Raw genomic sequence first — 8,255 nt, forward strand, 5'->3', positions numbered from 1 at the left:
TAAGACAAACTCTTTTCTTTTTTTTTATTGAACCATCTATTTTTAACGTTAATATCTTTAATCGTGTATGAGTAAAAATTATGATATGGAAAAAATTGATATTTGGAATTTTTATAAGACGAATCTAGCAAAACCTCATTTGACTATATTTTTCTTATTATGTAATGATACGAAATAATTTTGATGAATGCAAAGTGACAAAAAGATGATGTAATTAAAAATATATAGAGGAAATATGACTGACAGATGCTTATTCTATTAGTATTTGAAGTATCTTGGAATAGAAAACTCGGAGTATATATTAGTGAGATGCTAATCATGGAATCATCATGTGATTTACTAAAAAAAATATCTCATTGATATACTGATTACTGACTAGCAATTTTTCTCGAATAATGAGGATTGAGAGATGAAGAAATGAAATTCTTTCCAAAAGTTTTTTTGAAGCAAAGTGATTGAATTAAATGAAGCCCACAAAAAATATATAAAAAAAATATGACAAATAAAAAAAGTGTAGAATAATTCAAGCCCACAAATGCAAGTGGGCTGTGTTAATGGGACCTATCTCAAATCTAGGGTCCAAAACTCCTAGTGTAATATTTTCCATAGTTTTTGGTTCACTGGTTCGTTTCACTAGTAGATGTTTGGGATAGCAGAAATTGTGACTGATATGTCAAAGTTTAGTCTATAAATTGGTTGAAATAGAGGAATAAAAGCCAAGCCAAAATAATCGTAGATTTATGTGACGATTCGTAGTTGAAGATTTTAAAGATGCTTATGAAAAAATATACTCAAGGTTTATTATTTAAACTTGCAAATACAAATATTATGACTATTTTCGAATAAACGATTTATAAGTGAGTGTCGGTTGGTGTGTCATCTCTCTCTTACATATTTATCGAGATTTAAATCTTGGTTGTTATTATCTCTCCATTCTATTTATGAGTTACGAATTTCGGGTGAAAGTTATTCAAATAAAAACTGAAATTCAATACAATTCAAACCTAATAAATAATTTATTGGACTCAAACTATGTGTCGGATTGAATTTGAAAATCGGAGTTTTGAATTTGATTGGATTGGTGGCTATCGGATCCAAATCCAAAATAACCGAATAACAAATAAGTGGTCTTATATAGTATATTGATAATTGGGCTTAACTAGGTTTTGATGCTCGGACTGAACTATTATCAAACACTATATTTTGATAGTCGTATTCATCGGGGAAAAAAAAAACAAAGTTTAGAAAAATGGGCATTCAGATCGGATCCAATCTAGTGTCTGGAAACTCTGATTGGTTTAGACTCAAACTCTAATTTGTTTGGATTTGAATTGGATGATTAAACTCCATGTTTTGTTCAGTTTGAATTGGATTAGGCCTAATAAAGACCGCACTGAACTTTTACCTCAAGTTACTATGTTTGGAATTTTATAATAATTCACATACAAACTTCTATTGAAAATAGTCAGCTAATAATTAACAATGTCTAGTATGGAAGCTATCGTTTGATTTATCATAATGTGTAACTACAAAATAACAATTTTTGCCCAATTTCATTCCTACATAATTGAAGATATTTTTTTTAGGGGAAGAATTGAAGATATATTAAATATTAGTAGTCAAAGTTGTGAATAGACATACGTGAAAAAACGAAGTGTTGCAACTAGTAAAAATTTAAGAAATTATTTTTTACTATTTGTCTGTATTTTTTAGGAATAATTGCTTCTAATAATGCAACTTTTTGCCCTGTCGCAAATAATAATGCAACATTTGTACTCAATTTTCTTTGAGTAGGATAAAATGATATTTTACTTATAAAAATGGTAATTACTAATTTGTTTTCTTTTTATAGTTTCTAAGCCACCTTTATATGCAACATTTTCAACGATTGTTCACCATCAAGTGTCCAAGTTTACTTCTGCTACATGTTTTATTCAGCTTTATCTTACTCAAAAAAATGGGGTATAAAAGTTGCATTATTCAAGAATAATCAAACAGTTGCATTATTATTTGCCAACGGCGAAAATATTGCATTATTATAAGCAAATATTTCTTTTTTTAAAAGGATAAGTGTCCTACTGGATCGAAACTTATCACAAGTTAATTCGACCCAACTACACAATAAAGTTTCTTAGGAACAGGGAAAAACGGTAAGGATATCTCACCTCTAAAATGTGTCTATCAAGGCTTAAACTCACAACCTCAAGCTTGATAACTTCAGACACAAATTTTACCTATGGGTACTTTTTTTATTTATATGAAAATACTTAGTGATTTTTTTACAAGAGAAAAACATTAATAATAAATGGAATCTAACTTTAGTAAGTGGATTACTTAATAGATGATAGGGCATGCAGGTGAGCATTTTTCGAAGGTATCTGGCGCCCAATAGATAGAACTGATTCATTATAAAGCCTAGTTGGCTTAAAAAATTATATTCCTTTTTTTAAGTGGGATTGTCTATTGGTGTACTTAACTACTTCTCAAATCTCAATCATGTGCTCAACTAGGTTGAAATAATTGAATAACTTCTTCATTATGATTAGTATGGAGCTCTTCTTCCTAACTTATTTTCAGTTCAGTTCAATTTAATTCAATTTAATTTAGTTCAGTTCTGAATAATACTTTTACTCTCACATATCATTATTCATTTCAGTTCAATTTAATTCATTTCGGTCCAGTTCAGTTCAGCTATTTTATGCCCAAAAAACAGGCCTAAAACCATAATTGTGGGACAGAGCTCCAAAATGCCCGCTTAATTCTTTTACATACAAACATATCCATATTATAAACTTTGTTATGTTTTCTAAAACCTTTACTTAATTGTGCGATGCACCAAATAGTATAAGTTTACTTAAACATCGCCCTAAAATTTATTAAAATCGCCCAAAATTTATTTTTATAGACGATTTCACCCTTCCCTCTTTTCCATCCCACCCACCACCAGACCTCCCCACTGCCAGGCCATTTCATCTTCTCCTCTTTTCCACTGCACGTGCGAACTCCACCTACCTTCCCATCGCACTTGCGACCTCCACCTACCTTCCTACTCTACATGCGACCTCCACCTTCCTTCCCACTGCAGCTGCGACCTCCACTGCCATCGCAACCTTCCCCACCACCGCAGCCAGCAACACGAAAACCAGGCGAATTTTTTTTTGCCATGGGTGAACGTCCGGGCTGGACGTTCGCCCCATGGCCCGAACGTCCAGCCCAAACGTTCGGGCCATAGGGCGAACGTCCGGGATGGACGTTCCACCCATGGGGTGAACGTCCAGCCCGGACGTTCGCCCATGGCAAAAAAAAATCCGCCTGGTTTTCGCGTGCGTTGGTGGCTGCGGTGTTGGGGGAAGGTTGTTGTCGCAAAATGGCAGGTGTATGGTGGTTGCGTGGCAGGTGGATGTTGGCTGCTTAGCAAGAGGTGGAAGGTGGTGATCTAGGGGGAAGAAAAAAAAGAAAAGGTGCGTGGGTGGTTGCGGTGGTGGGGAATGTCCCTGCTGTAGCCTGTAGCATTATGGCAAGAGGTGGATGGTGGTGATGGTGGTGGTGGCTGGCAGGAGATGGAGGGTGGTGGTATAGGGAAAAAAAAGGTTATAAATGTAATTTCATTTTTTTTTTTTGGCGATTTTAAGTAGATTTGGGGAGAAGAATAGAAGTTCAATTGTTCTTTTCCTTTTTTTCCTTTGAATAGAAAGGTCTTTTTACTTATGGAATAATTTCTCTAAAAAGAACTTTTCTCAAAATTTTAGTACTTCCTAGTTCATATGAATAAATAGAGTGCAACTTTTTTCTAGATAAAATGGCAACCGACATTAGATTTTTTTTAGGAATTAAACTAAAATTAAAAATAATTACATCATCTCTATTATATACGCCAAGGGGGAAGCTATGGTGTCCCCATTTGAAAAGACTTTTTAACCCTTTATTCAATTAAAATACTTATCTATTAATATTTTGAGATTTTCCTCAATCATAACCCTTCTTAATTTAATATATATATATATCAAAAGAAGGTCAAAGTAGCTAAGTAAACTTTCATAAAATTATGTGTAGTGAAAGAAAAAGTTTATGATTGAAGAACAAATTAACATAACTAAAGCCATTTTCAGATCAATTACAAAATCAAAGATATAAAATTTTAATTTTACCTAAACTTTGAAATGCAATAACAATACCAACATTTATTAACAAGTAATAAAAATACCAAAAAAACAACTTATTCATGAAGTGATTTTATATTTTGTATTTACACCACATGATATTTAATTAGAACTAATGATGATTGTAAATTACATTATTCGAAATTACATTTAGATGAAATTTAATAACAATCGCCAAAATAACCCACGCATGCATCGCGTGCAAAAGAAGGCTAGTTAATCATATTTAAATTGTTGGACAACCCTCTACCCACAGTATAGTAAAGAACTCAAACGAGTGAAGGACTTAGGCTCCGTTTGGTAGGGTGTAAACGTTTTCCTAGAAAACCGTTTTCCTCTATTTTCAGTTTTACATTGTTTGGTTGGCAAAAGAACGTAAAATCATTTTCCCTTGAGGTAAAATTACTCTCACAATGATGGAAAATCATTTTCCTTTCAAAATGAAGGGAAAACTGTCTTCCTTATCCCTCTTGTACATTCCTTTCACTCATTTCATCATTTTTCCTTTTATTTCATCATTTTTCTTATATGGAACCAAACAATGGAAAACTAATTTTGAAATTGTGTTTTACATTGTAAATTGTTTTCCATGAAAATCATTTTACAATGAAAATGTTTTACGCCTTACCAAACGGAACCTTAAAGTGAGTTATAATATAAGCCCTTATATTAGCCTCTATGAAAACATGACAAAATGGAACAATGTCAAAACTACTAGCAAGAGGAAGGTACTAATCATCATTATGCTTGCGTTTAATCAAATCAACCACTTGCAAGATTCACATGCAACTACTATTTTACTTGCATGATCCAACTTTTTTCTTTCCATATACTCTCTAATTAATACCCCATACACTTTTCATCATTAACTTTTAAATTATACAATATAGAAGATATCTCCCATTTTCTCTCTCGCCTCCCCTTCTTCTCCTTTTGGAACTCTATTTGTGAGTGCTGTCATGATTTTCTCATCCATGGTAAACTATTTTTTCTCCTTTCGTTAATAGTTTTTTTTATTTCTTGTTTTGTTGAATAAATTAGTCTTTTTTTATAAGAGTTTTTTTATCCCCATTATGGGGATTTTTATCTCTTTGTGGAGGTCTCCTTCTCCTCTATGGGAGTGGTAAGTCTGGTTCATTTATTTGTAGGTATGACTTGTGAGAAATTATTCTCATTGGTTGAAGTTTAAAACTATCAACATGAAGGTATCGGGAACTCGGATGCAGTCAACATTGTTAGATTAATAATGTCGTTCTTCTCCAAATATGTCAAAATGATACAGTTTCATTAACACTCCATCCGTTTCCTAAAGATCTTCCCTCTTTTCGTTTAAGTGCGTTTCCAAAAGATCTTCCATCTTTTACTTTATTCCTTATATGAAATTTTCTTTTTACCCTCTCATGTCTCTATCGTATGATCCACCATTACATTATTAATGTAATTTTACTCCCTTTTTCTCTCATACTTTAACCCCTTTTTATTTGTTTATTTATCTTAACCCCTTTCTCTTTCCTACTTTACTCACCCCATACCCCACATCCCACAAAAATGGATCCTCTTTGGTATCTGTAGAAACAGTAACAGCGAAGATCTTTAGGAAACGGAGGGAGTAGCTGCTAGGGGTGAAAGTTATTCAAATAAAGTCCGAAATTCAATTCAATCCAATCCGAATTAGTAATTTGCATTGGATTCGAAATGTGTTTGTAGTGGATTCGGATAGAGATTTTTAGGAAAATTGAATTTTTGGATCAGATTGGATTGAGGGTAACCTGATTCGAAAATCCAGTATAACCAAAAAGTATTATGATTTGTATTATGTATCTGGATTGGGTTTAAGTTCTTAATTGATTTTTTTTTTAAAAAAAAGGCCTAATCCATAACTCAGTAGGCGTAGCACTTCAACCTTTTTCATAAAACCCTAACATCACTTAATTCCTCATTCTTAAACCTACTAGACTGTTGTTGTGCTTAATTTATTTAATCGAAAATCTAGAGTTGTGAAAAACGGATTTTTGAATCAGTTCTAATCTAGAATATGACAATTCGGATTGGATCAGATCGGATCAAATCTAATTGGTTTGGATTCGGGTTGGAAAATTGAAATCCAAATTTTATTCGGATCAAATTGGATTAGTACCTAATCCAAATCGTACACTGAACTTTCACCCCTAATAGTTGCAAGATTCAGCAAATACAAGGGGGTTGCGCTACTTGGTCGTTCTGGTTCATTACAGTTTCATTGAAGACGAGATTGATTTAATTTTATTTGATTGTATTTTGTTTTTCCTTAATATCTATTGCAGATGTCGTTTGACCTTCAATTGATAAAAACTTCTCTTTCGAAAAAAAAAATGATATAAAAAATTTACTTTGACATTAATCTAACAAGATCTTAAATAATTTATGCTATTATTTTTAGGGGTATTCATAAATATCCGAGTCATTTTTTCGGATATTCGATCCGTTTTTTTAGATTTCGGAAACTTAGGATCGGATATATGAGAATTTTCAGATCGGATACAGATCGCAATTTTTCATTTTCAGATATTTGGAAGTATACGTAACATGGAAATTCTTTTGGATATCTGATCCGATATATCCGTTTACAAGACAGGGTATCCGAAATATACTCCGATCCTAATCCTAGTTTGTGATATTTTTCTTCATTTTTTTAGTTTTCGGATATCGACCGTTCTGAAATTTCAGATATCCGATCCGTTTCGGTCCGGATTTTTCGGATCACATTTTTCACGATCCAGAATTTCAAATCAAATCGGATATTCGAAATAAACAATCTAATTATTTTACATCAGAAATATAATACTACACTTTTTTTCCCTAAAAACTTTAGTCAATGGCAGGCATATACACATATGTACAAAGTTACAATTGGAATAGATCTAGCATGATGCATGATGAATATTGATGATCGGACATTATCAAGATGGGCCCAAAAACAGAGAAAAAGAGGAGTATTCTATATTAGCAATTTTGGCTGCTTCTCGTAATGAAAGACGAATTGTGCATATTGAAATTGGTAATTCTTGAAAATGTTTCTTTTGTTTATTGGTATTTGGACAGACACAAGAGTTTTATAAAGCCGTAACCAACCGGCAACATTAACAAAGATGCTCTTAAAGTTTGGTGCATCTAAGAGACATTGGGGAAAAAACTTTGTAAATTCAGTGGGTGAACAATCCATTACAAATAAAAGTAAATAAATAGTGGAATTTAACTCATCAGTTTTAATAGTTTTTTAATTCTCTACTTCTAATAAGTTAACTATCCATCAGGTAGATATTACATTGTTCGAACACTAGACTCAATTCGGTGAATGTATAAATTACTTCTATAATGTCACATCAATTGTACATTAACAATTTTGAATAATATAAGTTCGATAAGGGTGCATTCATTGACCTGAAAAAACTTGAACTTATATGAACTGAACTTATTAGACCTGATTGATCTTCATTGGAACTTATTATTGAGTGTTGTGTTAGACATGGTCAAACCTGATAAGAACTTATTGAACCTAAAACTTGTTTTTTAAAGCGAAGAGAAAACACCCTTAAATAGAGTAAATGACAATGCTCAGTAGTACAAAATTCATCAACATAATCAAAATTCATCCAAAATATCATAAAGTTCAAACTTTTTTGTATAAGTCACAAAGTATTCTTAGCTAAATTTAGCTCCCCAAATATTATATGTGTGTTTTTTTTTTACTTGAATTTATCCGAACTTATTGGACCTGATCGAAACTTATTGAATCTGATTGTAATTTATTGGACCTCCTTAAAATAATGAAATTTATTGAACCCGATGAGAACTTATTATAATTTATGAGATGGTTTTGCAACAATTTATCCATTAAAAATCATATAATTATCAATTTAAAATATTATTAATACTAATAACTATAAATTATATCTTAGTTGGATTAATTAATTAATAATTATAAATTAATTAGATAGTAGTAATATCTACCATTATTTATACAAATATATGCTGAAGGCCGAGCTCGAACCCGTAACCTTATGTAAGGGTTTTCAAAGAATCACCATCTCATCTAACATCTCTTAGTGATCCATA

This window comes from Beta vulgaris, chromosome 3, assembly GCF_026745355.1.
Source record: "Beta vulgaris subsp. vulgaris cultivar EL10 chromosome 3, EL10.2, whole genome shotgun sequence".
Lineage (NCBI taxonomy): Eukaryota > Viridiplantae > Streptophyta > Magnoliopsida > Caryophyllales > Amaranthaceae > Beta > Beta vulgaris.